This window comes from Ochotona princeps, chromosome 1, assembly GCF_030435755.1.
Source record: "Ochotona princeps isolate mOchPri1 chromosome 1, mOchPri1.hap1, whole genome shotgun sequence".
NCBI classification, from domain to species: domain Eukaryota; kingdom Metazoa; phylum Chordata; class Mammalia; order Lagomorpha; family Ochotonidae; genus Ochotona; species Ochotona princeps.
In genome coordinates, this window is record NC_080832.1 from 70,162,435 (window position 1) to 70,190,402 (window position 27,968).

A 27,968-nucleotide genomic window follows, 5' to 3' on the forward strand; every position below is an offset into this window, starting at 1 on the left:
CAGTCTTACCCACTTTCCTATAGCCCTTGAACCTTTTTACCCTAATTAACTATGTAAAGATTGTCAAAAATAAAAAAAAAAAAAAAAGAAAAGAAAGGCTGCAAGGAGAATCAAGATGGCAGAATAGGGTAAGGACACATTTAAATGGACAGCAAAACATTTAATCAGGATGAAGCAGAGAGGACACATTCCAGGAAATTGGAGAGGACAGAACAACAGCAGAGGGGTACCTGGAGACTGAGAGACACAGTAAAGCCATGAAAATAGTGTGGTGTCGCAGTGACTGATACTCCAGCATGGCCGTCAGCTAAGAGCAATCTGAACTTCACCAGCAGCCGCAACTCCACCAGCAACCAGGAGGGAAGGGACTCTCACTGGGAGCTTGGGAGGTGAGCCCAGACAAAGAAGTGTCCGTCCTGCTGGTCTGTTTGATTTGACCAGGAGCAGAGACAGAGCACCAGATTCCAGATGGGCAGGGTGGATTTCACAGCCCAGTCAGCCCCTTAGAGCTGAACTGGGCACCATTTTGCATAAGCAGGCAAAGGCAAGGGAAAGGACTGAGCATACGCTGAGCTGGGAGCGAACTCATTTCTGACTCAGTGAATTGCAGTGATGTGGCATCCTACAGTTTCCACCCAAGACAGGTCTGGGTTGCTCTCAGATCTGATGGCCAGCAGATCAAGAACTCTAGTAGTGGCATGTCAGGCACCATTTGTATAGTGTAGCAAAGGTTTTAAGCCTGCCGGGGACAACAGTGAACTGTGCATGTGCTGAGCTTGCAAGTACTCAGTTCGATGGACTGCACTGGTCCCACCTGAAATACCCACTGCTGCATCATGTGGGTCAAAATAGGTCCATGTGGCACCCAGACCTAATGTCCAACAGGTTCCGGCAAGATCAGCACCACCAACAACCAAGCTATATAGGACACCTGGTATCTCCCTAATCCTGGGACCTGCTCCAACCGGAAGCGGGAGAAAGGTTGCAGAGACAACGGAGCAGCCTCAGTATGGTATCACAGGAGGTGGAGAGTGGTGAGCCAGGAACTGGGGCTACAGAGATCATGGTGGAAATCTAACATAAGAACTCAGACCTGGAACTTGTTGGAGGTTGTGGCACAATTGGCTGTAAGCAAAGAGCCATGTACCAAATGCAATAAGTAAACTCAAACTGTAGACCTGCGGGTGACACAGCTTGGAAACCTGCCCCATGGAGAAGAATCTGATAACCAGAAGCAAATGACCAAGAGCATTGACCAACAGCAAAAGACACAAAGGCAAAACGAATATTACTGAAAACTCCCTGCAAGGAGAAAAACCCTATGCCTACCTCAGAGTTAACTGAGGAAGACATCAAGAAAATGGGGGACACAGAATGCACAAAAGTCATTACAAAGCTTCTGATCAACAATGAGAAGCACATACAAGAGTTCAAAGAATTTAAGGAATATGCTACACAAGAAATAGCAGCAATAAAGCAAATCAAGGCTGATGTATCAGAAATTAAGAACACAGTAGAGCAAATTAAAAGTACAGTGGAGAGTCTCCAAAATAGAATGAAGCAAGCAGAAGAAAGAATTTCAGAATTGGAAGGTATTTCTTATCATCAGGGGGAAGCAAACAAAAAACTGGAAGCAGAGCTGAATCAGGCCAAAAAAAGTATTCAAGAATTGAAAGACACTATTAAGAGACCTAATACAAGAGTAATGGGACTTCCAGAAGGTGCAGAAAGAGAAACTGGCTTTACAAATATATTTAATGACATAATAAAGGAAAATTTCCGTAATCTAGAGAAATTGGGAAACAACATCTAGGAGGGGGACAGAACTCCCAACAGGCCTGTAGAGTTTCCTGTGAGAGATCTTCTGCGAGTTTAATTGGCATTCCTTTACCACGACACATGATCATCAAGCTCTCTTCAATTGAACGTAAGATTTTTAAGCATACATGTGAAAAAAAATCAATTGGCATATAAAGGAATGCCAATTAAACTCGCAGAAGATCTCTCACAGGAAACTCTACAGGCAAGAAGAGAATGGAGCGACATATTCCAGATTCTGAAAGAAAAAATTGTCGGCCCAGGATAACATATCCAGCAAAGCTTTCCTTTGTCTTTCAAAATGAAATAAAATTCTTCCACAATAAAAAGTTAAAAGAATTTGCCTCTTCCAAACCTGCCCTACTTCAAGATGTTCTCTTGACAAAGAGGAACAGCACCCACCAAAACCAAAGGCAAATGGGAAGAACATCCCAGTAAAAAAACAACAGAAGACTGAACCAATGAACAACCCATTCCTAAAATGACAGGATCAAAGTACCACCCATACATATTAACCCTGAATGTAAATAGCTTAAGCTCAATCAAACGCCATACATTAGTAGACTGGATTAAAAAACAAAACCCATCTATTTGTTGTGTAGAAGAGACACATTTCAGCAACAAAAATCAGCGGAAACTATCTCATGGATTTTGATGTTTTTGTTTTTGTTAGTTTCATCTCTTCAAAAGTTTCTTCTGATTAAATCATTCAGTGACTCGTAGATGATACAATAGCATCATTTTCTTCAAGAAAATTCTTGATTTTTTCATTTCTTCAGCGACACGTTAGTCATTCAGTAGCATGTTATTCAACTTCATGGCATTGTAAATTTTGTCTTCCTGTTTCGTATTGTGGCTTTTCATTTAAGGGGATGCATAGTAACTGAAATGGAAACTAACATATCCAGATGTGAGGATACAATGCAGTATGCATCTCTACTTCCAGACAGAGATGGACTCCCAATGAAACTGTTTACTATATCTTAATGCTGGACTCTTTGCCATTGTCCATGCCGGCAATGAAGGACATATAACTGTGTATGAAAAACCGTACTTTAGGGCCCTGCAGCGTGGCCTAGCGGCTAAAGTCCTCGCCTTGAACACCCTGGGATCCCATATGGGCGCCGGTTCTAAACCCGGCAGCTCCACTTTCCATCTAGCTCCCTGCTTGTGGCCTGGGAAAGCAGTCGAGGACGGCCCAATGCATTGGGACCCTGCACCCACATGGGAGACCTGGAAGAGCTTCCAGGTTCCTGGCTTCGGATCGGTGCAGCACCAGCCATTGCGGCTCACTTGGGGAGTGAATCATCGGACGGAAGATCTTCCTCTCTGTCTCTCCTCCTCTCTGTATATCTGACTTTGTAATAAAATAAATAAATCTTTTTTAAAAAAAGAAAAACTATACTTTAGTAATGGTATAGGGGAACTCGGTGGGGGGGTGTTGAGGAGGGGATAAGGGAAATCCCAGGAGCGTATGGAACTGCATCATAAAATAATATCAAATAAAGAAAAGAAAATGCTCCAAAATATTTAGTAACTTCCCACGATCTCCAGCCTAATATATGGCATAACTGACTGTTAAAACTCAAGACCTACCCCTACAGACTCTTCTTTAAGCCACTCCACTACTTTGCTTGAAGCCTTGAGTAAATTCAGGTTTGTAGATGGAGGGAGGAGATTCACAGGCCCAAACCTGCAGTGGCTACAGTACTACCGATTCCTCAGTGTGTGCCTCAGAGCAATGGGTACAACCCATGGCCTGGGGTCTATTTCTGCCCGGGAATCCAGCAAAAGGAAGCCAATGACAGGAGGCATCCCTGGAGGAGACAATTCAGTGAGGTGTTAAGAAAAACACGGCTTTAGGGAAAGTGCACAGAAGAGGAACATTTAAATTTTCATTTGAAAGACAGGCAGAAAAAAGTTCTTCCATCTGGTAATTCACTTCCCAAATGCCCATGAGGCTGAAGCCAGAAGCCTGGAACTCAATCCAAGTCTCCCAGGTGTGTGGCAGTGACCCAAGAACTTGAGCCATCACTTGTTGCCCCCCAGTACGCACACAAGCAAGACACTAATGCAGAACACAGGAGGTCGAGTCAGAACTAAAGCCAGGCACTCAGACGTGAGTGCAGTGCAGGAGTGCCCTCTCACATACCGTCAATCCATGTCAAGGGCAGCGGCCTTCACCAAGACCAAGTTCCAGAGGAGCAGGAGATGGGGTGTCAGGTTTCCACCACTCCCTTCATCCTCCATCCTGAGGAATGCTGAGAACACTCAGCTACTGCCTTCAGCAGCAACTCATGCAGTCTGCTGGCAGCCACAGAGCACGTACTGAAAGCCAGGCACTGTGAGGCACAGGAGCTGAAGAAGGCATGGAGGCAAAGACACCGCCTTCAAGGAACTTACACTGTGTGTGACTGTATTTGTGCGAAACTCCCTTAATGACAAATACCTAGAGATGGAAATTTGATGAGTAGTTGGCTGGGGCTACAGGATGGGATGCAAATGAGAGTGACCACTGATGGCTACCAGCTCTCTCTAGAGAGATGCAAATACTATAAAATTGGTCACAGCCCTGTAGAGTATCAAAGCCACTGGACTACATCCCTTAGGGCAATTTTATGGTGCAAAAACTGTTACAATACAATTACAAGAGAGAAAGGAAAGAAAAAGAAAAGGAGGGAAGAAAGAAAATAAAGGAAGGAAGGAAGGAAATGAATCAATCTTGGACTTTCAGTTTCTAGTTCCAGGCTATTTGTACAGCACGAGGCTGATTTCCATAACTAAGGGGCAAAGGAATGGGCCACTTAATGAAACTTAAAAAATAGAATCAGGAAGACGTTTAAGTGCTCAGTTCATTTGCTGTTTTGCCCCCTAAAATGTTAGCCATCTCAGCTACTGCCTCGATCAGGATGGGCTAAACTGTGTTGTCACCACAGATCCCAACCTTCACAGGCTAAATGGCACAAGCCGACCTTACCCGTGGCTACCTCCCCTCAGGGCTGGCCCAGGCTGACATGGCATCCACCTTTGGGAATTCTGTCAGCCTCTGAGCTGGAAGCATGAGGGGTCTGGAGGGTTAGACTCCGGAGATCCAGCGACAACCCAGGTGGAATAATGCCCTTCTCACAACCAAGTGGTCAGGAGGAATCATGTAGCTCCACCAACACCAGTGGTCCCAGAAGTGTAAGTCCCACCCACGCTTGGAAAACAGACATGCTTGGATGACCAGCAGACAGCATTGATGTCTGGAGAGGGGACTGGGGTACAGTTCAGTTAGGCAGGTGGATTATGAAGCCAGAGTACTTGGTTTTTAACAACAGTGAGCTTCATTTCATAGCTCACACTACCACATCCCTTTGGAAAAGTTAGATTGACTGTTTCATGCATCAGTTTCCTCATCTATAAATTGAGAACAGTCACAGTATTTATCAACTCATAGGTTTGTTAGGGAACGCAGACCAGGGCCTGCCAAACGCTGATAAGCTAAGTGTAATGTAACCTTTATTATTTGGGAGGGAAAATATTAAAAGCAGTGCTTTTTCTTTCATCATAATTAGTGAGAAGACATTGTGCAAAGCATCAGCCTACATGGTACAACTCAAAGAGGGTACAAAATAAACGGCAGATTTCTTAGCAGAGAGCCATGAAGCCCAGGCCTCGTTTAACCTGGCCTTGAACTAGCAGCCAGTCCCTGGCCTTCTGGTTTCCTTATCTTCAGATGAGGGGGACTGCATAGGCTACTTCCAAGGTTCACTAGATCCAAAAGCTTAGAATTCTTTGACTCATGGTTCACTGACTTGGCATACCAGAATAGGTTTCTCTCTTTAACCATAAAGGATGATCCTCCCCTTCAAATCCGGAGAATAAGGCACTTTGCTTGCTGGAAAAGACAGATCTCACTAGGCCTGGCCTCTCAAGGGGGCCTGTTCTAACCCTCCTCACCTGGCAAAGGGCCCACTTGCTGCCTGCCAGCAGGTCCCCAGGAAGCTGCCAGGAGGATGGTCCCTGGGACACTTCGCAAGTAGCACCTGCTTCCGGGTGGCAGTGGCAGAGGCAAGCAGTCACCCTGAGGGCAGCGGGCCTCCTCCCAGGCCAGTGAGGACTTCACAACCCTCACCCAACTCTTGCGAACATCACTCAGAAGCACCTCACCCCCTTAGACTTCCCGCAGGTGTCCATGTGGGAGACCACAGTTCAGTGTGGCTGAGTAGCAGCCACTCTTGGGGTTCAAGGACAGCCCAGCATTCCGACACACCACTCTGATGTCCAGTCCTGGGCCAGGGCCAGGAAAACAAAGTTAGAAAGAAGGAAGATGAAGTGCTACAAAGGTGTGTGTGTTTGAATCTCTCAGTAGAACAAAGCTTTAGAAAGCGGGAGCCATCTACAATATTTCAATCTTTCTTTAACATACTGAAAATGTGAATGCAATCCTGGTACAATGGCCACATCTAACAATTTCATTCTCGGGGGCTGAGGCACTTTGCATTCAGCAGCCATTAAACCACCTCCTCCAGTTTAATTTATCACCCTCCACCCTTCCTGCTCCTCATATGGGTCTCCAGCCATTTCCCATGAATTTATCTCTTGGCACCTGGTGCTGCTCATCTGCCCCCAATGGAATGCTGTGCCCAAGAGACCAGTCATGCACTTGAAGGGAATTCCCCAAAGTCGCCAGCTCTTTTATCATTTCTGGGTCATTAACTAGCAGCAGCAACCTTGAATTCTTTGTGGTTGAAGCCAACAGCCGCATGGGTGAGTCTTCTGAGAGGTGAATAGTCTCATCCCAGTCAAGTCACAGGATTGCAGGCTTGGCCAATGTGTTCACTGTTATCCCATGAAGAACCCTGAGCCTGAATCCTACAGCTAAGCATGAGAGGGCCTGAGCCTGAATCCTACAGCTAAGCCATGCCTAGATTCAAATGCACAGTTAACTGAGCACTACATGCTTATTGTTTGATAACCACTCAGTTTGTAATTTGTTATTGTAAATATATTATGCAATAAATGCAACAAAGAATTAATACAGGTAACAGAGGATAAAAGGAAATTTACAAAAAAGATGGGTGGTACAGCTTAGTTGTAGGTGCATGGGTGCTTGCTGTGCAATCTCAACTGTGTTTATATTTGGGAAAATTACTGTAATCAGCCAACAGGGGAAAAAGTGCAGGCTGCAGAACCTTAACTAGCTGGATCGGTCCATGATAGCGTTGTGGTCCAGTTTGCTGAGTAACAGAGGAGAATGACTTCAGAGAGTACCCAAGGAGTAATATTTACTTTGGAAGCAGACAACCTTAGACCATGTTTGTGTGTGCATGTACATGGGTATATAGATGAGCAAACAATTTACATGTTTTCTTATAAAATAGTATTAGATGTGTATGTGCTACTTTATTGTGTTTTATCCCAACTTCCAATTTTCAAAGGCATTGATGGGCCCACTTTTGCTTTATTAGCCATGGTGCTTCTCAAAAACCCCATGACTAACTGTTAGATCAAGAAAAACCCATTTCTTTAGCTATGGCCACCAAACATGTTCTCTATGTTCTGTCTGATTCAGCTCCCAAACCAAATAGGCTAACTTAATTCCCTTCTGTTTTATCAACTAATGGTTAGAGAAATCTAACTAGCTTTGACAGGTATGCTCAACACAGCTTTTTAAAAATGGGGTAACTCTGCATTCTGAAGACATCAGACTGGTCTGTCTGGTGTGAATGCCAGTATATGTTTCTCTTCACATTTACTGTGCTTGACATCTGAACCTACCTATTTTTACAATGGAAAAAAAGTAAAATTAAAACCACTGTTAATCCCGAACACAAGAACATATTCTTTTGATTAAAAGAAATGCAACCAGCTCTACCTTTTCTTGTAATGCTCTAGATCATAAAAACAATTTGCTATGAACAGAAAGCCAGAGCCATTGTTCACCTCAAATCAAAACCAATGTAAACTGGCTTGTCAGCAGTCAGATGGCCATTACAACAGCAATGATTGTAGAAGCCTCTTTACTACAAAGTATACAGATTGGTACAAATGCAAGCTTGGAAAATACTGACAGCTGGATCCAGTGCTGAGCAGAAACCAATTTGGTTGTATACGGGATCTCTTCAACCCAGGCCAACACCAACAGAGTTGAAAGGACAGTCTCCCTCAGCCCCTGCAGTCTTCACCGCAAACAAGGGATGGGGACTGGGGACTGGAGACTGACGTATCAACTCACTCCACTTCCCATCTGGTTGGAGAACTAAGAAAGCAGAAAGCTACATTTGACAAACACGATTTTTAGCTAAACATTGGGATACATTTGGGGAAACCTGCACAAAGCTAGAAAGCTGAAAGCAAAGCAAACGGCGCCTCCACATAATTTTCACCTGGCAAGCCAGATGTGGGATTGTCAATATTTTGCTTTGCTGTCCAACTTCATTGAGGCATAACTGATGGATTAAAATTATATTTCAGACGTACAACTTGCTATTATTTACTTATTTAAGCAGAGAGAGAGAATTTGATCTTCCCTCTGCTAGTGCAGCTCACCAAATGGCTAGAGCAGCCACGGTTGGGTCAAGCAGAAACCAGGAGCCAGGACATAATCCATGTTTATCACACGGACAATAGGGACTTAACTCCCTGAGCCGTCATTGCCCAGCATCTGCATTAGCTGGACGTGGAGTCAGGAGCCAGAGCCAGGCACTGGACCCAGGCGCTCTAAGGGGTGTGGACATCAACAAGGGTCTTGTACACTACTGTAAAAGCCTGTTTAAACATGTTCAGACATAATGGCTGAGCATTCCTAGTCAGAAAATCTGAAGTGATCCACTAAAATGTGAAAGTTGAAGAATCACATCTGACATTCTATGGCAGGAAACAGTCAACACAGAAGTAAATGAAAATACTGCCCAAAATTATCTTTGTGCCATGTGTGTAACAAATGTGTTTTAGGAACTTGTGTTGTGGCCTAGGGGCTAAAGTCCTCATCTTGCATGTGCCAAGATCCCATATGGGCACTGGTTCATGTCCCAGCTGCTCCATTTCCCATTTAGCTGTTCTGTTGGCCTAGGAAAGGAGCCGAGGATGGCACAAATCCTTGGGACCCTGCACCCATGTGAGAGACATGGGGGAGGCTCCTGGCCTGCTGGCTTTGAATCAGCTCGGCTCTGGTTGCTGCAGCCACTTGTGCAGTGAACCAGTGAATGAAAGATCTTTTCTGTCTCTCCTATCTGTAAATCTGACTTACAACCCTTCTTTTTCCATGACATTTTCTAGATTCTCACAGAAATGAAATTATATAGTGCTATCTTTCTGTGTCTGGTTTATTTCATTTAGCATGAGGTCTCCAAGATACATCCATAGTATTGCAAGTCACTGGATTTACATCCTTCTGTAAGGCTAAATACCCTATTGCATGTATACACTTCTAATTTCTATTCCTGCACTAATGCTCATTTATCTGCATCTTGGTTGTTGTGAACGATGCTGCAGTGAGCATGAAGAGCGTAGTTATCTCTTGGTGATAGTGACCTTATGTCCCTTGGATACATGCACAGAGGTGGGACTGCTGATCACATGGCAATTCTGCAGCACTGAGAGGCATCACACGATTTCGTTATTGTCCCTAGTTCTTCCTGTTCTGGGAAGCTAGCCTACAGGCCATTCCTCCAGCCTTGCCAGTGACACCATGAGTATTGAACTCCCCCACTTGAGAGTGGTCATTTTTTTCTACTCTGAATCTTTATGTATTCATATAAAAAGCTATGTAATCTTGTTGCTTTTGGAAAACACTAAAAATCCAAATGCAATAATCTGTCCCAGCTTTCCTTTTAGACTGGCCAATTTCTGAACAGCTCAGGACAGAGGGCAAGCACTGACGCTGTTCAGCTCCAGCATGCAGGTGAAGGTCAACACAGCACCAGAAAAACAGACCTGCAGGAAACAGAGACCTGGAATGGAAGTAGAGAACTAAGCATGGTGTCAGGAAAAGGGTCAGATCAACTCTGTCGGCACACAACAGGAGAGAGGAAGAGGGAGGACACACAGGAAGGCCGGAAACACAAAGGTGGGGCCCAAAAGAGCCAGAATAGCCCAACAGGCCCCGAGAGGCACCTGCAGACACACAAGACTCACGGAAGCTGGCTGCTGTCAGGTCAAAGCTCACAGGGAAGCAGCTCTTTTCCCACCTGGGATTCCATCCAGCATTTCCAGGTTGTGGTTTCACATTGACTGAGTCTCAGCTAAAAGCAGTGTTGAGTTCCATTCCCAACACTGCCATGGCTGACCAGATTGGCAAATCACTCACCTTTTCCTGTACATACGTCATGACTGGCCTACACAATGGCAAGCTGTCCTCCCTGATGATGACAGGGCTAGGGAGCCATGCTGAAGACCTCCTACAAACCTGCACTGTCCATGTGTCCAGCTGATGTCACAACATTCCAGCAGGACACTATGAAACAGATCTGGAATACAACCACACCCCCTTGTCCTGCCACTCTGGTCATCTCACCTGGTTAACGCATGGCCTCTAGCCTGGTCTATCCCTGCCCTTCCTCTCCCCTGCCAAGACTGACTTCAACCGAGGTCATCCTTCAGCCACATTATGCCACCCCCTCAACAGCTTCTCAGTACACTCAAAACTCAAAGCTCAGGACTGAGTAGTGGTATAAGAACTCTCGGGGATCTGCACTTCCTTCCCAGAGTATATCACCTGCCACGCCCCGGGCTCACTCTGGCCACTCCTGGCTCCTCCCCCAGCACCCCAGCACATAGAATGCAGCTGGCACCTGACAGCTGCAGGGCCTGCTCCCTCAGCTTCCCCAGGTGTTGCTCTATGTGAAGCCTCATTCGACTACCTAAATTGCAGCCTTGGCACTTACCATCATCTCTAGGATGTATTCATTCATTTTGTTTAATGTGTGTGTCCCCTTCTCCAGCTCCAAAAGAGTAGAAATTATTTTGTCCAAGGCTTAATCAGCCATGTATTAGGCACGAATAACTGAACCATCAGAGACATTGACACAGACACTAGGAAGTTACGGAGCAAAAGTTGTTTTCCCTCCAACTCAGACTATACCCAGGGCACATGAAGGCCTCCTTCCACGGCCCGGCTGTTATAGACACAGCAGGAAGAACAGACATTTACAAGGATGTGAGTGCTGGCTTTCTGTCCTCTACCAAGGATTAATCTTGCATGCCTATCCAATCAACTTTAGGGAGAGAATGAACATGCACACAGGCACTCTCAGGTGGGGTACCTATGGGGCATAGGCATCCCTTTGTGGCATCCTGTTAGGCCCAACACCTGCCCCAGGAACCCATTTCTGAAAACCCTGCTGTGGTTCTTTCCCAATCCTTCCAGCAGTGGAAAAGCATAAGATTCACTCACTGATCTCATATGAAATACTGGGCACAGCCTGACGGCTCTGTAGCTTTAATCTATTACCAACCATTGTGTGATAGTTTCCACTAACTACCCCCACTTCCTGCACCAAACTGTTGGAGTCCAAGTCAAGCACTCTGCTGCCAAGGGGAAAAAAGGGCCTGAATGAGAGGTGCAGGGTCACAGCCCAGGGTTGTATAGACAGAGCCAGGAGTAGGCGTGGTGGCTTATCATGCTAATCCTCCACCTGCAGCACCTGCATGCCATGTGGATGTTGGTTCGAATCCTGGCTGCTCCACTTCTGATCCAGTTCCCTGCCTCAGGCCTGGGGAAGCAGAGGATGGCTCAAATCCTTAGGCTCCTGGATCTGTATGGGAGACCTGGCTTTGGATCTGCCCAGTTTGGGCCATTGCAACCATTTGGGGAGTAAAGGAACAGATAAAGCGCTCTGTTTCTCCGTCTCTGTAAATATGTCTTTCATATAAAAATGAAATAAAAAATTTTGAGGGAAAATAAAAGAGCCAGAGACTACAATGATACCTCCTCCTCTAAATGCATGCCCTCCTAGGCTAACTGAAATACAACTTGGAGTGGGACCACCATTAGCCAGAAATTGACACTCCATCCTGTTATACTCTATTGACATCTCTAGCCTTACCTTAAGTGAACTCATAAGTAAGACATTTAGAGCAGGACCTGCCACAATGACAGTGTTACACTCCTGTAGCTATTATCATCATGGGATTTCATTATCATATTTTCTTGGCAATGCCTGACAACTCAGAAAGGGTCCTGTTAGATAGTACAGGATCTAATCTGCATAAGCCTTAAAAGCTGACTTTAGTAAAAGTATCAACAAAGGGTGTTTTCAAAACATTTAGTCTGTAAGCTTTTGTCACTCAGGTTTCTGTATCTGCTTTTCTATCTCTGAACAAGATAATTATGGTTAGGGTATTTTTTTTTAGCAGAGTGACATTAACTATGGTAATGCTAATTTTTTAAGCTATATAGAGAAATTAAAACTCTGTGCCAAGTAATGGGCAGTATTAATCCCAGATATGATTACTATCCTAAGGATTGTTATTGCTATGAAGACATGTGGTAGACCTTGGGGGAAAAGTGACAATGAATAACTAGCAAAAGAAGAGGAAAGGCATTTAAGAACAATCAGAATCAAATTCTAACAAGAGCACAGGAACTAGGTGACTGATTTTCACCTGAACTTTCAGCTGGAAACCAATGAGGTTGAGTAGCTAAGTTACTTCTTCACTTCAGACTCAGTACCATGAGTCTCTAAAATAAGACAAATGGAAGAATCAGTTACAGCACTAAGTGCAATACAAGCAAACACCAACTCACTCCTGTGTAAGCAACTCCTGTTGCTGCTCAGTGGGATATGCCACTGCTTGCAACACCAGCATCTCATATCAGAGCACCAGTTCATGTCTCAGCTACTCTGCTCCAGTTCCAGTTCCCTGCAAAAGTGCCTGGGAAAACAGCCGAAGATGGCCCAAGAATTTGAGTCCCTACAATTCATGTAGGAGACCAGGTTGAAGATCTCAGTTCCTAGATTCAGCTTGGCCCAGCCCTGATTGTTACAGAAAGAACTAACCAATGGATGGAAAATCTTTCAAATAAATAAATCTCATTAAAATGGGGGTACTGAGGATTAAGGCATCTCCAAATGTTTGTCACCCACAAACTCCCCCTCCATGACCAAATTTCTCTTTTGAATTTTTATTTTGAATTTTGAATTTTATGGTACAATTCCATAGAGTCCCCCCCTAAAAACAAACAAAAAAATTAGAATACACAGAACAACAAGGAAAGCTTAGAACCAGGCAGGAAACAGTCAGTGTGGACTCACATACCTTACTAGGTAGGACATAAAGATTAGTTACTCCTAAGGTATTGAAGATTTCTCTGCACATCCCTCCTAAAACTGTTCTGCACCTCAATTGTTGACATATGCTTTGTTAGAGTTATAACCATTTAGACTATCCTAAAATCTGCCAAGTTCAGCAAAATTCTGCTTCAACACTATAAATTGCTATATACTAAAATGAAAATAGACACGAGGCAGCTGAATAGTACCCAGTAGCCATTTTAAGGTGTATAGAAGCCACTTGTATATAAACTAAAATTGAAATGTCAATGAAGTAGTCACAGGATGTGGTTAAGAACTTGCATTTTTTAACATATTGGCTACTCAATACCATGTCAAATAATTCCATGTTGTAAATTGTCATTGATGTTATGTTGTGGCTTTTAATTGATCGGGATGATATTCTGCCAGCTGTGCCTTCAGACTAGAGATGGTCTCCCCGAGAAGCCATTGATCTTATCTGGACAATAAGATGCTGGACTCTGCTTGGTATATGCTTGCAATGAAAGAATCTTGACTGAATTTGAACTGTAATATGGCAACAAGGTGGAGGAATCCACCATGGGGGGAGGGCACGGGAAGGGGATGGGGGAATCCCAGAGCCTATGAAACTGTGTCACATAATGCAATGTAAATAAAAATTCAATAGTCTTGGATTCCCCCCGACCAAATTCCCACCCCTCCGATTTTCCCAATGTATACATATTGTTACAGTAGTAGAGTCCTTTATATGGAGTTAAAATTTCATCAGTCTGTTATTTAAGTGTGCCCCAACTGATTTTCTTTCCCGCAGCCACTGCATAATGCCCACTGAACAGGCAGGATGATCTGTCCTGTTTCCTTGCAGCGGGATTCCTTGTGAGTTAATGAAGAGAAGACAGGCTACCATGCCTAAACCAGCATTCTCAGGGCTGGGAGTTGTGTCTCCTCTTCAAAGGAATGTGTGGCTGAAGAATGTTTAAGTAAGCTTAAGTGTTCCAAGCAGCCCCACAATGAGGGATCTGGTGAGGTGCATTTGCCAAGAAGGCACTTCCCTTTTCAGTGCAAATGTAGATCCAAGTTCCAATGGTTGGAGCTCAAGTTCTGGAGGGGAGACACAGGATACTAGTTGCTGGCAGGAAAGCATTTTGTTTGCATTATTAGCATGTGTTCTTTAAAAGGCAAAACACTGAAAATACTTAGAACCAAGTCTTCTGCTTCCAAAAGGAAAAACAAGCAAGGCTTGGTTTTGTAGGGAGTAATTATGCTGCACATACTTAGAAGTCAGTCTTGAGAAGCATTCTGATTACTATGTGCCCCCCAATTATTTGGGCAAAAGTCACACTTAAGAAATAGCCCAGAACCACAACCACTATCTAGATGCACATTCCCACAGGTGACTTTCAGATGCAGTTGCCAGCTGTGCCTGCTCTGTGCTGGGAAAACCAAGCTGGAGGCATTCCTCTTCTCACTGCTAAGTCAATAACACAGATAAAGAGAGCATCATGCACTTAACACACAAGTCAATGCCTGAAACAGGAATAAATTAGGATAGATCAAAAAAAAAAAATCAAAATACAGCAAGAAGGGCTGGTGCTGTGACATACTGGGTTAAACTACCACCTGCAGCACAACATCCCATATGGATGTTGCATTTGAATCCTGGCTTCTCCATTTCTGATCCAGTTTGCTGCTAATGCACCTATGAAAGTAACAGAGGTTGGCCCAAGTGCTTGGGCTTCTGCTATCCACATGGGAGACCCACAAGAAGCTCTTGGATCCTAATTTTGGCCTGGCCCAGTCCTGGCTATTGCAGCTCTTTTGGGAGTGTGCTAGTTGATGCAAGATCGAGCTCTTTCTTTCTCTCTGCAAATTTGCCTTTCAAATAAATTAACCATTTTTTTGAAAATGTGTAATTTAGGCAGAACTTCTGTTCCAAGGATTTCTGTACTACCTTGTTAGAGAAGAACACTTTATCATATACACCATTTTTTGTAACCATCCTACAAATATGAAAATTAGAAATAGGAAAACAGCTGAAAACTAGAGAACAGAAAAGCAGACTACAAATGGTGCATTTTGGTCCAGGTAAAGCTGCCAGCCCAGGGCTTCTGCAGAACAAGAATCCAGCAGGGCTTAGGAACTCACCAGGGCAAGCAGAGGAAAGCCACAAAGCCAGATAAAAAGCAACGTGTGCCAGAGAAATTGCGGTGTACAGTATCCAATTTTAAATGCCCTAAATTATCTGCCTGCAATCTGTAATTCTTCAGTTACCTTTTAAGCTTTAAACAGAATGCAATCCATTAGTCCCTAATCACAGCAAATTAAACCTATCCACTAAGGAGGGAGAATATCAAATTGAAGGCTCATTTTCTTTTGTAACAGGAAGCATTTCTGACAAGTTAGAATATAACAAAACAGGATAAAGATGCTAGAAACTCATTGCGAGACTGGGGCATGTTTGGCCTGGAAGCTCTGGGTGTTGCCAATGACACACAGAACACTTTGATTTGTCACCAACATTCTCAAGTGCTCTATCAGACATCACATGCTGGTGCTTACACTCACATGTTGGGACAAATATTACTGGAAGAACGCATTCGTTTTCCCAAAGTCTGAAACTTAAATGTGTTCATTGTCACTTGAATGAAACAGAAAGATGGATTTAGTTTTTAATGCTTTATTTATATTGAAATGCACAGAGAAGACAGAAGAGGGAAGAGATCTGTTCCTTTGCTGGTTCACTCCCTAAGTAACTGCAGCAACTGGAGCTGGGCTAAGCTGAAGCCAGGAGCCCCTGGATCGCGCGGCAGGTCTTCCAAGTGCCTGGAACATCATCTGCTGTCTCTCGGGGTGCTCACTAGCAGAGGACAGGACTAGATCACAAGCAGTCTGATATGGGATTCAGATGTGCAATGATGCCCAGCCCAGATTCACATTTTAAATTCCCCTAGGGCACATCCTCAAAGGCAGAAGGGGAAGAGACAGCTGTCCAGGTTCCTGATAATACACCCGTCCTAGCTCTGCCCATATCTCCATGTTTACATGCTGACTTCAGTGAGGCTCCTGCAGGCTCCATAGAAATAGGATCCAGGCTGGTGATTTGCCGGGTTCTCCAATAGCCCTCAATCATACAACAGAACCTTATCTACAGTGCACCCTAGATGATTCCACGACCTTCCACATACAAAATTTTGTCATTACTCATTCCCTAAATGGAAGTCCTAAGTGCTTTCATTCAATAACAACAAAAACCAACAGTCTTGCTGAACCCCCTCTGCAGTGTTTCTGACAATTGCAGAAGTTCAATTGCAGCATTCTCACTTCAGATTCTGAGAAGGCAGTCTCAGGAGGCTTTGGCAAGGAGCTAAGTTCTCCCTAGGACTCCTTCCCTTCTTTGCTGGGTGGCCACGAGTCTCCATGAGCAGGTGCCCAAGACTGGAGTAGCCACCAGCCCTGGACTCCAGTCCCGACTCCACAGTGACTAGACACAGAACTTGGGTTAGTCAGAATCTTCACCTAATCAGACAGGGAGATCCCTGTAATTCAGCTAAAGGCTGAACCAAATCAAGGAAAAAGCATCTGAGACAACGAATGAAATAAAAGTATCCAAGATGACACAAAGCACAAGGCTGGTACCCCATAAATTGTTCACTGAATGCAACACATGGTAGTGAGCTGAAAGTCCTATCACTCAATGACAGTACTAAATGCCCATAAAGCCCTGAGCGGGATCCAGTTTGATAACGTAAAAAGCATCATTTTCTCATCCTGTGTGGATAAAGGAGCCCATGGAAAGCAATGGAGGAACATAAAATGACTGCAGGGCCCTGTGCCTGCAGCCCTAGGAACAGCTGCTCATCGAGCTGTTGCTAGGGATTGGGGTCCACTCCAATGTCCTGACAGGTCACATGGGAAAAGCTCTGGCCCCTGCTATGTCTCACATTAATGTTACTAAGATGGTGGAAACTTCCTACTGTTTAGAGGTGGGGACTTTGGACATGATGAGATTGGCTCAGGCTGCTCTAGGACAGCTCATGATGGAGTCTTGGTGGTTTCCTAAGGAGTAAAATGAACATGTCCACCTGCCACCCCGCTATGTGGTGCTCCAGGCTACCTTGGGGCCCTAACAGCCAGAACACCAGCACCAGATGCCGAACCACTTGGCTCGCCTCTCTTGGAGTGTAAGTGGCTAGAACCGCGAGCTCGACAAGCCTTTTTCCCCAATCAGATCATTTGCTCAGACATTCATTACAGTAACACAGGATGACGGACAAAGCTGTCAGGTCAATTCCATGCATGCCGAGTCCAGGTAAGCACACCTGCTCAGAGGTGAGTCCAGTGACAGAATTCTACCTGAGTGGGCCCTGACTCTACTGGAGGAGATTAAGTCGGTTTGGGGATTGAAGGCAGACATACTCCTTCTCTGTTACAGATTCCCACACTCTCTTCTCACAGAGGTTAAGTGGGACCAGTTCTCTCCTGGAATTGCTGCCAAAGCAGATTCTTGGAATGGTTGTTTGGGATTCTGTCAGTTGTCAAATGTTCCCAGTCACAGTTTGAAAGCAGTAGTCAGTTTCCCCTTGGAGGCTGCATGGTGGCACCATGGGTTAAACTGTCTCTTGAGACACCCACACCCAGAGTACCTGGGATGGGATCTCCCCTATTCTAACTTCCTGCAGTAGTAAAAGCATGTGGGTGCATGTCACATGGACAGAAGAACAGAGTTCCTGGCTGTTGTCTTTGGCCTAGTCCAGTCTTGGCTGTTGGCATTTGAAGAGTGAACCAGTGGATGGAGATCTCTTAAGATCTCTCTCACTCATTCACCTATTCTGCTGTTCAAATAAACAGATTAACTTTCGTAAAAAGTTGAGAATAACATTTTCTGATGTTTCCAGGGATTTCCTAGCACACATCCTCAGATAGTTCCTTTTTGCAATAGGTGGAATCCAAGCAATAATGTGTAGGCAGGGACAGGTGCCACTTTGTAATTGGCACGTTGGGAAGCAGAGTGACCTCTAACCTACCCTCCTCGTGAAGGCAGGACATGTACATCCTAATGCCCAAAGCCTGGAGTGTTACCAGATACAGCAGGAATCCAAACATGACCGAGTGAAGGAGCCTGCGGGAAGGAGCTTACCCTGGAGTACCCCAAGGAGCTCTAAATGCCACCTCAATGCCCCTGTGAGATGTAGCAGAAGAGATTGGGACATGGATATACAGAAGAGGTAAAGACAAAACAGAACCCAAGGCAGAGACGGTAGTGATGGTCTCAGGCCAAGAGCGCCAGGCAGCAGGCAGCCACCAGCCTCAGGCAGAGGTGGACAGAAGGGGCAGGGGCAGAGCCCAGCTCACAGCTTGCTTTTGCATTCAGTGCCTCCAGAATCCTAGCAGAACACATTTCTGTGCTCGACACCCCACCTGGCGTGTGGTGAGGAATTCCAATAGCAACAGGCCTGACATGGCATGCAGCAAGAGGTGGGTTTGTAGCCAACTGAAAAGTTCAGGAAGAATAAGATGGCCAAATCCATCATATGCCATCATTACAAGAAGCTTGGATTATGTTGATTAAAGAGCATAAAGTAGGAGTATATGTGACATTTGAAGTAATGAGGACAAGATATAAACAGGGTGTCATGCAGACTAAAAAATGGCTGAGGGATTTGGTGCAATAGCCTAGTGGATAAATCCTTGCCTTGCATTCACCGGGATCCCATATGGGTACTGGTTCATGTCCCAGCTGCTCCATTTCCTATCCAGCTCCCTGCCTGTGGCCTGGAAAAGCAGTGGAGGACAGCCCAAGGCCTTAGGACCCTGCATTCGTGTGGGAGACCAGAAGAAAGCTCCTGACTTCGGATGGGCTCAGCTATGGCCATTGTAGCCAGTTGGTGGGGTGAACCAGTGGACAGAAGATCTTTCTGTATCTCCTTCTCTGTGTATCTGTCTTTCCAATAAAAAATAAAATAAAGTAAATCTTAAAAAAAAAAAAAGACACCAGGCTGGGATACCTATGTCCCACTGGGGACGGCTTGAGTTCAAGTCCTGCTTCTGACTGCAAAGCCAGCTTAACGAAAACATACACCATGCAGGTGCACCCAGCAGATGACTGAAGTATCTGCCCACATGGGAGATGTGGACTGAATGCTGTGGACTCTGTCTCAGCCTGGCCCAGCCTCCTGTATGCAGGTATTTGGGACATAAGTCAGTGGATGGGAGCCCTCTGTCTCCCAAATTAATCAAGTAACTAAGTATTTTAAAAGGACAACTGGAATCTCAGCTATATGTTGGCAGCGAAATATGGGGCAAACGGAGACTTTATAATGGACCATATCAATCAGTGGACGACCTCATCGAGCGAAACTGGCAGCGATTCATAACTGGAGAACTGTTAAAACCACTTGAGCAAATATCTCAGAGCATGCCCTACATCCGGGACTTGGGGTGGGCGGGAAACCAGGTGGCGCTTCTCCCTCAATATCCCCCTTTACCTCAGATACATGATGGAAACAATATGGACATAATAGTATTACCCACTTCCCTATACCCCCTGAACCTTTTTTTTAACCGCAATTAACTATGTAAAGATTGTCAACAACAATACAATAAAAAAAAAGGACAACTGAAGAGACACACAATCTTCACCCACTATTTCGCAACCTGAAAAAAACAATACCTACTCACTACTTAATTCTAGCTCATTAAAGAAAAAAAAAGGTACCAAATGCCCTATTTCTTTTTTCTTCAACTTGAACTCGGGAATCTCGAAGACGCACGGACTGGTTTCACACTAAGGCATACTAGTTTATTCACTGGGGTTAAAAATACATTCAAAGGAATGCTTATGTATTCGCTGAGCATGTCGAGAAAATGAAGTGTTAGAAAACACACATCTTTTCAGGAAGAAGTTGTGAAAAGTACAAATTCAAGAGCAAAATGTGGTGAATGACTAAAGCAACCCTGCAGTAGCATATACGTGGCCATCTTGAGTAGGTAGAACCCAGAATGCACCTACACACAGAGACTTGGAGCAAGCTCACCTAGCGCGAGTCTGTTGTCTGCCACCAGCACCAGCAGCCATTCCCTAATCAACAGTATCATCAACTGCACCCAATGATCCTTTACACACCAGTGACTACTCAAGCCTCCGTAAGGGCAAGCAGCCAGCCAGGAGCTTTCCAGCCATCTGTCCTGCTACCCTTTCCCATCAGGTGTGCCTCTGCAGATGCCTTGCACATCTCTTCCCAGTCTCGCAGCCCTGTGCTCCCTCCAGGGGGAAGAGCTCCTCTTCATGCACCTGTAGGTTCATGGCTGAGGTCTCCACAAAAGGACAAATGAAAAAAGTGCCCATGTGCATCTATCGGATTCAAGTTTGACATGACAAAGGGACCTTCAAAAGTGAAGGTTATGTTTGTGCTTCTTTGGTTGGGTTGGATGGAGAAGTGGATAGCCATGGAGAAGTGTGACTGGATGAAAAGTGATGGAGTAATGGCAAGGAGCTGGAGGGATGAGGCAAGGGACGAGTGTTGCTGTAGGTGGAGGAAGAACACCTCTCCCATGAGCGTGCCTTGACTTGCTGCAGGGGAAGGCCAGAAAACCCTTTCTCCTAGTCTGCACTGCTTCAGGGGAAGAGGGTAGGCACAGGTCAAGAGGGTCCTTCCTGCTTCTACCCTTTTCCCCAATTTCCTTCAGCCTGGAAATACTTCCAGGTGACATGTCCTAAAAGAACCCCACCCGCCCTCCTGCCTGTGGGAATCAGGCTGGAGTCATTCTGAGGTTACAGTGTGGTGACTAAGAGCGGCAATCACTCTGTCCAGTTTTGGAGGTCACAGCTCTGACCAGGAGGTGCTGGCAGGGCTGCGCTCCCTCCCGAGGCTATGGGCGGGAATCTTGTCCTTTGCCCCTCTCGGTTTCTGGGGCTGCAGTATTCCCTGACATGAGCCTGCAGTGATGCAGGCTCTGCCCCCAGAGTCACCCAATCTCCCTCTTTTCTGTGTCAAATCCCTCTCTGCTTCACTCCTTAAAAGATACCTGCCATGGTCTTTAGGGCTCTCGGATGATCCAGGATGATCTCTCCAAATCTTCAGCGGGGCTTCCTGTCCTGTCACAGGCTAACCCTGGAGCTTCTCACAGCTCATCCAGGGGGCTAGCTGCTCTCCAGGCTTAGGGGGAGGGCAGGAGGTCCCTTCATCACCACACTCTGGGTCGCTGCCCATCTCCCCACCAACCATCTCAACACCTCCAGGGCAGGGTCCCATGCCTTACTCATTCTTGCACCTGTTACCCCAGAACCTATAAGCAATACAGGGCTTTGGTAACCGCTGTGATTTGTCAAGTGGAAGAATGACTCCACCTGTTACCAGGCCCCCAACATGGACTGCTACGCACATTGCTGCCCATTGCAGGGATCGCATATCTGTGTATTGTGCAATGCCCGTTGGGAAAGGGGAATCTTGACAGCAGTTCCTGTCAGCAATTCCCAGGAAGCTGATTTAATAGTCCACAGTTCACAAAACATGGATCAAGGTGATTGCTAAGGTCTTTCTCAGGTTTAAATGCTCTGAGAACCAAAAGTTGGGAAAACAGAGCAGCTGACCAGCCAGCTACAGTACTCTGGACCAACCTGAATGATCAGAAAACTAAGAGAAGCCTTGCTCCAGTTCTCAGGAAGCCACAGAGTCTCTGTAACATTCTCATACAAACATGTGAGGGGCTCAACTACCTCCTAAGGCCATCAAAGTGCATCAGGTAGACTTCTGTTGGCCTGCAGACTGCCCCGTGGCCTTGTCTCACCTGTTCTTGCCCATAGCCATCCCATCTCTCCACCCTCCTGCTGCACACAGCACCATCCCAATGTGCAGAACCTTGCTCTCGGAGATCGTCCAAATTCCCAGTGAACAGGACCCGATACAACCTCATGGTATCCTTTCCTCACAGTATTTTTATGTTGATCAGGAATTCTTGAAAACTCAAAACTTAAAACAGTAAACATCTAATCATGAGCTTTTACACCCAGGAGACTGAGTAGGTATCTTAAGGAAAAAACTTTTGGGGACTGTTCAGAACAGGAAGCCAGATTTCTACCTACTTGAAAACGAGCCCAGCTCTGGCTATAGACATATCAATCCACAGGCAGCTGGCATCCTTAATAACGAACAACTTCTTTCTGTTCCATCTAGAGCAGAGACAAAGACATGATTCAGGGGCACTCAGACTGAAATATGGTCTTTGTATAAACCTTCCCTCTCTCACAGTGCTGTCAGCTGTGGCAGCCATGACAGGACCAAACTTCTCAAAAGCAAAGCTGTTCAAGTACAAGTAGCCAGGCAGCCAACACAAAGAGCTCTGCCTCCGCTTCCTGCCCAGCCCTTGACCCCGAGACCCCACCAGAAGTGATGTGCTGGGCATGGAGAGTCTGCCCTGAACCTGGCACCATGGAACGGCTTATCAGTCAACCCACACTCACCCAATGCCACTTTTGGGACAGGATTTTCCAACTATGAGCATGGCCCACAAGTTCAAGGGTTCCGAGAAGGAAATGGAACAGATTATCCAATGTGTACCACATGTACTTTATGCATTCACATGTATATATACGTACGGGGTCACTTTTTTGTATATCACAATGAAAAGCTAAAAAGTCATGGTGTTTGAACCAAGTAATCATTCCAAAGAAATAATTTAAAAATGGAATCTATATTTCCTTTTGGAATGCCAGCAACTATCCCACAGTACCCTGGACAGTATCTGCGACCAAGTCAGCCTTTACCAAGTGTGGACCTAGGGTCTTCTGGAGACCTGAGAATGTCATGATAATTTTACGTTCTGGATTCTTTTCTATTTTATAAGAGACTAATACATAGTTTCAAAGTCAGAGAGAAGGAGGAAGGGATGGAGGGGGGAGAGAGGAAGGAAGAAGGGGGAGCCCTAAATGTTATTTACTGTTTGACCCAGAAATTTAATTTTCAGGAAATGATCCTGATGTAATAATTCTGGATGTCAGGAAGGATTTAATTACAAGAGTATCTCATACCAGCAGGTTGGCTCATGGGACAGGCAAGGAAATTGTTCATGCTGCTGCCCACAAGATTGGCTATCTAACAGAGACTGAGTGCTAACTTCATGCAAGGCTCTGACCTAAGTACTCAACATCCGTTACTTATTTCTCAAAATCCACAAAGGCAGTTGGTATTAGCAGCCTCCTCGCTCTATGGATGAGCTTACTGAACAGAGGCACGTGCTTGTTAAGCAACTGGCCAGCTTAGTAGTGGCAGGGCTGAAGAGCGAGTCCGAGAGGTCCACCCTACGATCCAGTGGGTCACCAGCAGGTGCTCTGGAATGGTGTGTAGGGTGAAACCCGACCAGTCCCTGTGACGTTATTTGGGTGGGGTCTTTGAGGGAAAGAAGGGAGTCCTGAGAGAGGAGCCTTCTCTGTGGGATCAGTGCGCGTGGGAGAGAGGGAACGTCTTGCTTCCCCTGAGTCTCAGGTGGGAGGACACAGCAGAGAGATGGCCACCACAGACCGACAAGAAGGTCCCACCACACACCAACAAGAAGGTCCCACCACATGCCAACCAGGCTGGTACCCAAATTTCACATCTTGCTGCCTCCAGAACTGGGAGAAATACACACTGCATGGGTTAACCCAGACTGCGGCATTCTGCTGTTGCAACCTGAACCAAGACCAAGGTCATGTAAATCTGTCAGCTGCCTCCTAGATGCATGCAATGAGATATCACAAAGCGAACAAAGTAGGTTCTGTAAGGAGTTATTCCAATATCCCTCCCTGGACCCGGTGCCATTTCTTCCTCACAGCTCATGAAGTTCGCGCCAGTCCAGCCATCCACCAATCAGATGTAAACTGGCATTCCACCTGAGAATCCCACCCCAATCTTCCAGCCCCTTCCCCAACTCCGCCCACTCACCAATCATCCCTAGGCATTCACCTGCAGGCACCAATCCCCTGGGGCCTGCCCTCAATCCCTCCCAATCCCCACCCCCTACACCTTGCAGACAAAAAGGCTCCCCCTCCCCCCAGGTGCGGCTCTCTTTCTCCTCTCTCTTGCTCTTCTTCTTTGCTCTCCCCTCTTCCTCCGGCCTCCCTTCCCTCCCTCCCCTTCCCCTCCACCCTGTTCCTGCCCCACTGGAATAAACCTCCTAAGATACCTCGTTGTGTCTGGTGTTTTCAGCTCACGTTGTGTCTGGTGTTTTCAGCTCACGGTAAAGAACCAGGTTGTGGGAATTAGCTGCGTGTAATAATATCGTAATTATGTAATAATATTGTAATATCCTAAGAACTAGAACTCACACTGTTTTAAATAACAGGTTCTAAAACTGTAACATGGTTTCTGTAAAAGCTTTTAAAGACTGGCAACATATGATTTTTATAGAATTGAATCGTCTTTAATTAAATAATTCTATTTGTATTTGAAAGCAACGTCCTACGCTAAAGAGTTGCGTATATTGGGCCAGCACTTTGGCACAGTACACTAAGCTGCTTTTTACGGTGCTGGCATTCCATATGGGCAATGATTGCATTCAGATTGTTCCACTTCCAATCCAGCTTCCTGCTTTTGGTTTGGGAGAGCGGAGAAGGAGGCCTAAGATCTTGAGCCCCTGGACCCACTGGAAGACCCAGAGAAAGCTCTTGGCTCCTGGCTTTGAATTGGCTCAACTCTGGCCACTGTGGCCTTTAGGGCAGTGAGTCAGTGGATTGAAGATCTTTCTGTCACCCCTTCCTTCTCTGTAAATCTTTCAAGTAAAGACAAAAATAAAAATAAAAAGTTGCATGTATGTGCATCCTGACACCAAAGGTCGGGTGAGGCTAAGTTAGTCAACTCTCTGACGTTGCTACAAAAAGAAGATCCTAGGAGATGATTTTTTGTGCAGCTTAGATAACACTTCACTGCCCAATTAGTAGTAACTTAATCACAACAGCTTTTTAAGAATTCCGGCAGTTCAGAAATCTTTATTCCAGTGCACATCCCTTTCTGCCTGCCAGGGAGGAACTAGAAGCTTCTCTCCAGTCTGGCCTGTGATCATAGGGCAGGTGGATTTTCAGGGCAGCTCCTAAGCCTCTCAGGTGACCCTTTCTCAACAGAAATGACAGGTAGAAGCCCTTTCACTCCAAGGCCAGGCCTGTGGCCACAATGAGGAAAAGCCAACCTCAAGGGAAACCCAAAGCCAACAAGATGCCCAGGTCTGGCTTGGCTCCTGCTTTTAAACACTGCCAGGAGTTTGCCACTCTTGGAGCAGGCCCATCTCCCGGTCATGGAGCTCTGAATGAGTTGCCATTTAAATGTCTCAGTGTTCCCAGGGATGGCTTTCCTCTGACAGCGAGTGGGACAGGAAATGCAAGCTAGAGATAGCAAGGGCATTAGCATCGCCTCATTTGGGATGTTTCCAGTAGTCTGCAGATGCGTGCAAGAGAAACAGCTGGCGTGACCACAGGAGAACATGGCAAGGGAGCCCCTGGTGATAGCGCAGGGCAGCGTTTCAGAGGTGTCCCAGAACACCCAACATTCCGGGATCCCCCACCACTCGTGCTTCCATAGACAAGCTGAGATGTTAAGCTTCAACAAATCCACGTATATGGACCTGAGACCCTCTGGCCTAGTCAGTCCATCACTAAGGTGCCTAAGGCCTCCAGGGCAGTCAGATGTGCAGCACATTCTTGCTGTGCCAACCCTCCACAATGATGCTCATTAGGGCAACAGACTTAATGAAGAATAGACTTCAGAGAACTGGCGTGGTGGCTTAACAACCTAATCCTCTGCCCACAATGCTGGTATTCTGTATGGAATTCCAGTTCGTTAAAGGCTCCTGATTTTGGATCGGCTTAGCTCTGGCCATCGTGACCATTTGGGGAGTGAACCAGCAGATGGAAATCTTCCTCTCTGTCTCTCCCTTACTCTCTCACTCTGACTTTCAAGTAAAATAAATCTTAAGAAAAGTAGACTTCAGACTTAATGATAGGCTTCAGGGCTTCTAACTGGAAGACTGCTGAAATTTTTCTATGTAGGCACAGAATTTGGTTAGGATTACTTTAAAAGAGCAAAGAAATGTCTGAGTATTAAAGCTTAAGGATGCGTTATATACTGAATTCCTACTGTGAATGATAGGTATCTGTACTGCAGATAAGACAAAAATGGAGATAGAGATGTGATTTAGATCTGAAAATGTGCATTTTTAAAGAAAAGGTTTTCTTGAAAAAGTACCATGTGTGTCCGTACTCAAGGAAGTGGGATAGCTTTTCTCAAAATCCTCCAATTCCAGATTTTTTCCCAAATCAAAATTTTCCTCTAAGTCAACCCAGTACTCACAATTATAAATAAGAAGCCTAAGAATTTTGTGCTAGTTTTTAAAGAACTTGCAACAAAGTCAGCCCAAGCGTGGCATAAGCACACATTGGTCACCAGGTAGAAGTAGAATGTCAACGTCTACATTTGCTTTTCCTCTGAAGCTGTAGACGGAGGAGGAATAAACACTTCTTTAGTGCTTTATTCATGTGATGTTTCTAATGTGTGTTTCCTTTGCTTCTCTACCTTACAAGGTACATAGTGATGTCTGTTTCATGTGTTATACCATGTACGCAATGTATAACCTAACACTAGAAATGAGGGAAGGAGGGAGGGAGGGAGAGGGAGAGAGGAGGCAGGGAGGGAGAAGGAGGGAGGGAGAGAGGAAGGCAGGGAGGGAGGCAGGGAGGGAGAAGGAGGGAGAAATGCGAAAAACAAAACTATACAATGGAAATTTCAGAAAGTACTTTGAACCTGATATCCAATCTTACTCCTGACTATGCACATACACGTATCCAAAAGAGACGGTCTCTCTCCTTACATACATCCAAATTCATAATCATCTGGTAGAATTCATTGTCCTTTGAAAAGGACCCATTCAACACACAGAAGAGTGCCTTCCAAGGGAGTCGGCTCCCTGGCCCACAGCTGAGGGGGCGGGGGCGGTTATTTCCGTATCTACAGTCACAGCCCAAACTGCGCAGATACTCACCGGACTCCGTTGTCGCCTCTGCAGTAGTTTGTCCTGGCTTACCACACAAAGGCAAACCCCACAGGCTCAGCGTGCAGGGCTTTGTGTGGGCCTTGGGAAGGCGGGAGGCTGTGCTGAGGAACAACCTCACCACGCAGCCCCCCTATCTACCCCTGGCATTTACATGTCAATGACTAGACTGACACTCCTCCCAGCCTCCAGCCTCTGTGCCCTGCTGGCAGCCAGGGCCCTGGGTTTTGTTTTCCCTACTCTAAGGAGCCTTCACTGCACTGGCAGCGAGTGTGCCCTTGGCAAACTCCCCAAGAGGGCTCTGCACCCTTTGCAGAGCTCTGAGCCTAGGTAAATACACCACCAATCGGCATGCAGGCTTCTCCAGTCCTGCAGGAACACCACATGAGCAGTGAGACAAGACCCCCCAGCCAGGACAAAATCATAATTCCAAAGAGGTCCCGGATCAGGGCAAAAGTCCACGTGGTGGGGGCAGGGGGAAGATTTCACAGAAAGAGGGATAGCTTCTCACTCTTAGGCTCAAATGCGTCTGCTCTGGACTTGTTTGGCTTATAAGTCAGTGTAAGACAGTCGTGTGTAACGTGCGAGTGCCAGAAACACATGACCAATGTGAAGGTTCCTTATCTGAAATACGGTACTGGGGAGAAGGGGCTGAGATAGGGAGCAGAGCAGTGGGGAACGAGCAGGGGGACAAGTCCCAGAATCCCATCCAATCTGGAAGGAGGTGTGTAGGTACAGGAAAAAGAGGCGACTCCTCAACTACTGGAGTGTGCTAAGAGCAGGTTGACCAGGGAGACAGTGCCTGGGAGAGTGAGGGAGGCTCCAACAGCGAGAACTGCTTCCCTTCACGCAGTGGACACACAGGCTTTTCGACACAGCCCTGGGGGATGAGGCCAG

At 45.9% G+C, this 27,968-nt stretch overlaps 1 protein-coding gene and 1 pseudogene across 1 annotated transcript in view; one reads left to right on the plus strand and one right to left on the minus strand.

Annotated features, from left to right (window-relative positions):
- ANKRD6 (ankyrin repeat domain 6) overlaps window positions 1-27,968 on the minus strand; it is a 189,671-nt gene that overhangs the window by 124,568 nt on the left and 37,135 nt on the right. The gene's annotated exons all lie outside the window — the stretch shown is intronic.
- The window catches only part of LOC101531792 (tropomyosin alpha-3 chain-like), a 39,604-nt pseudogene that overhangs the window by 2,979 nt on the left and 8,657 nt on the right, over window positions 1-27,968 (plus strand).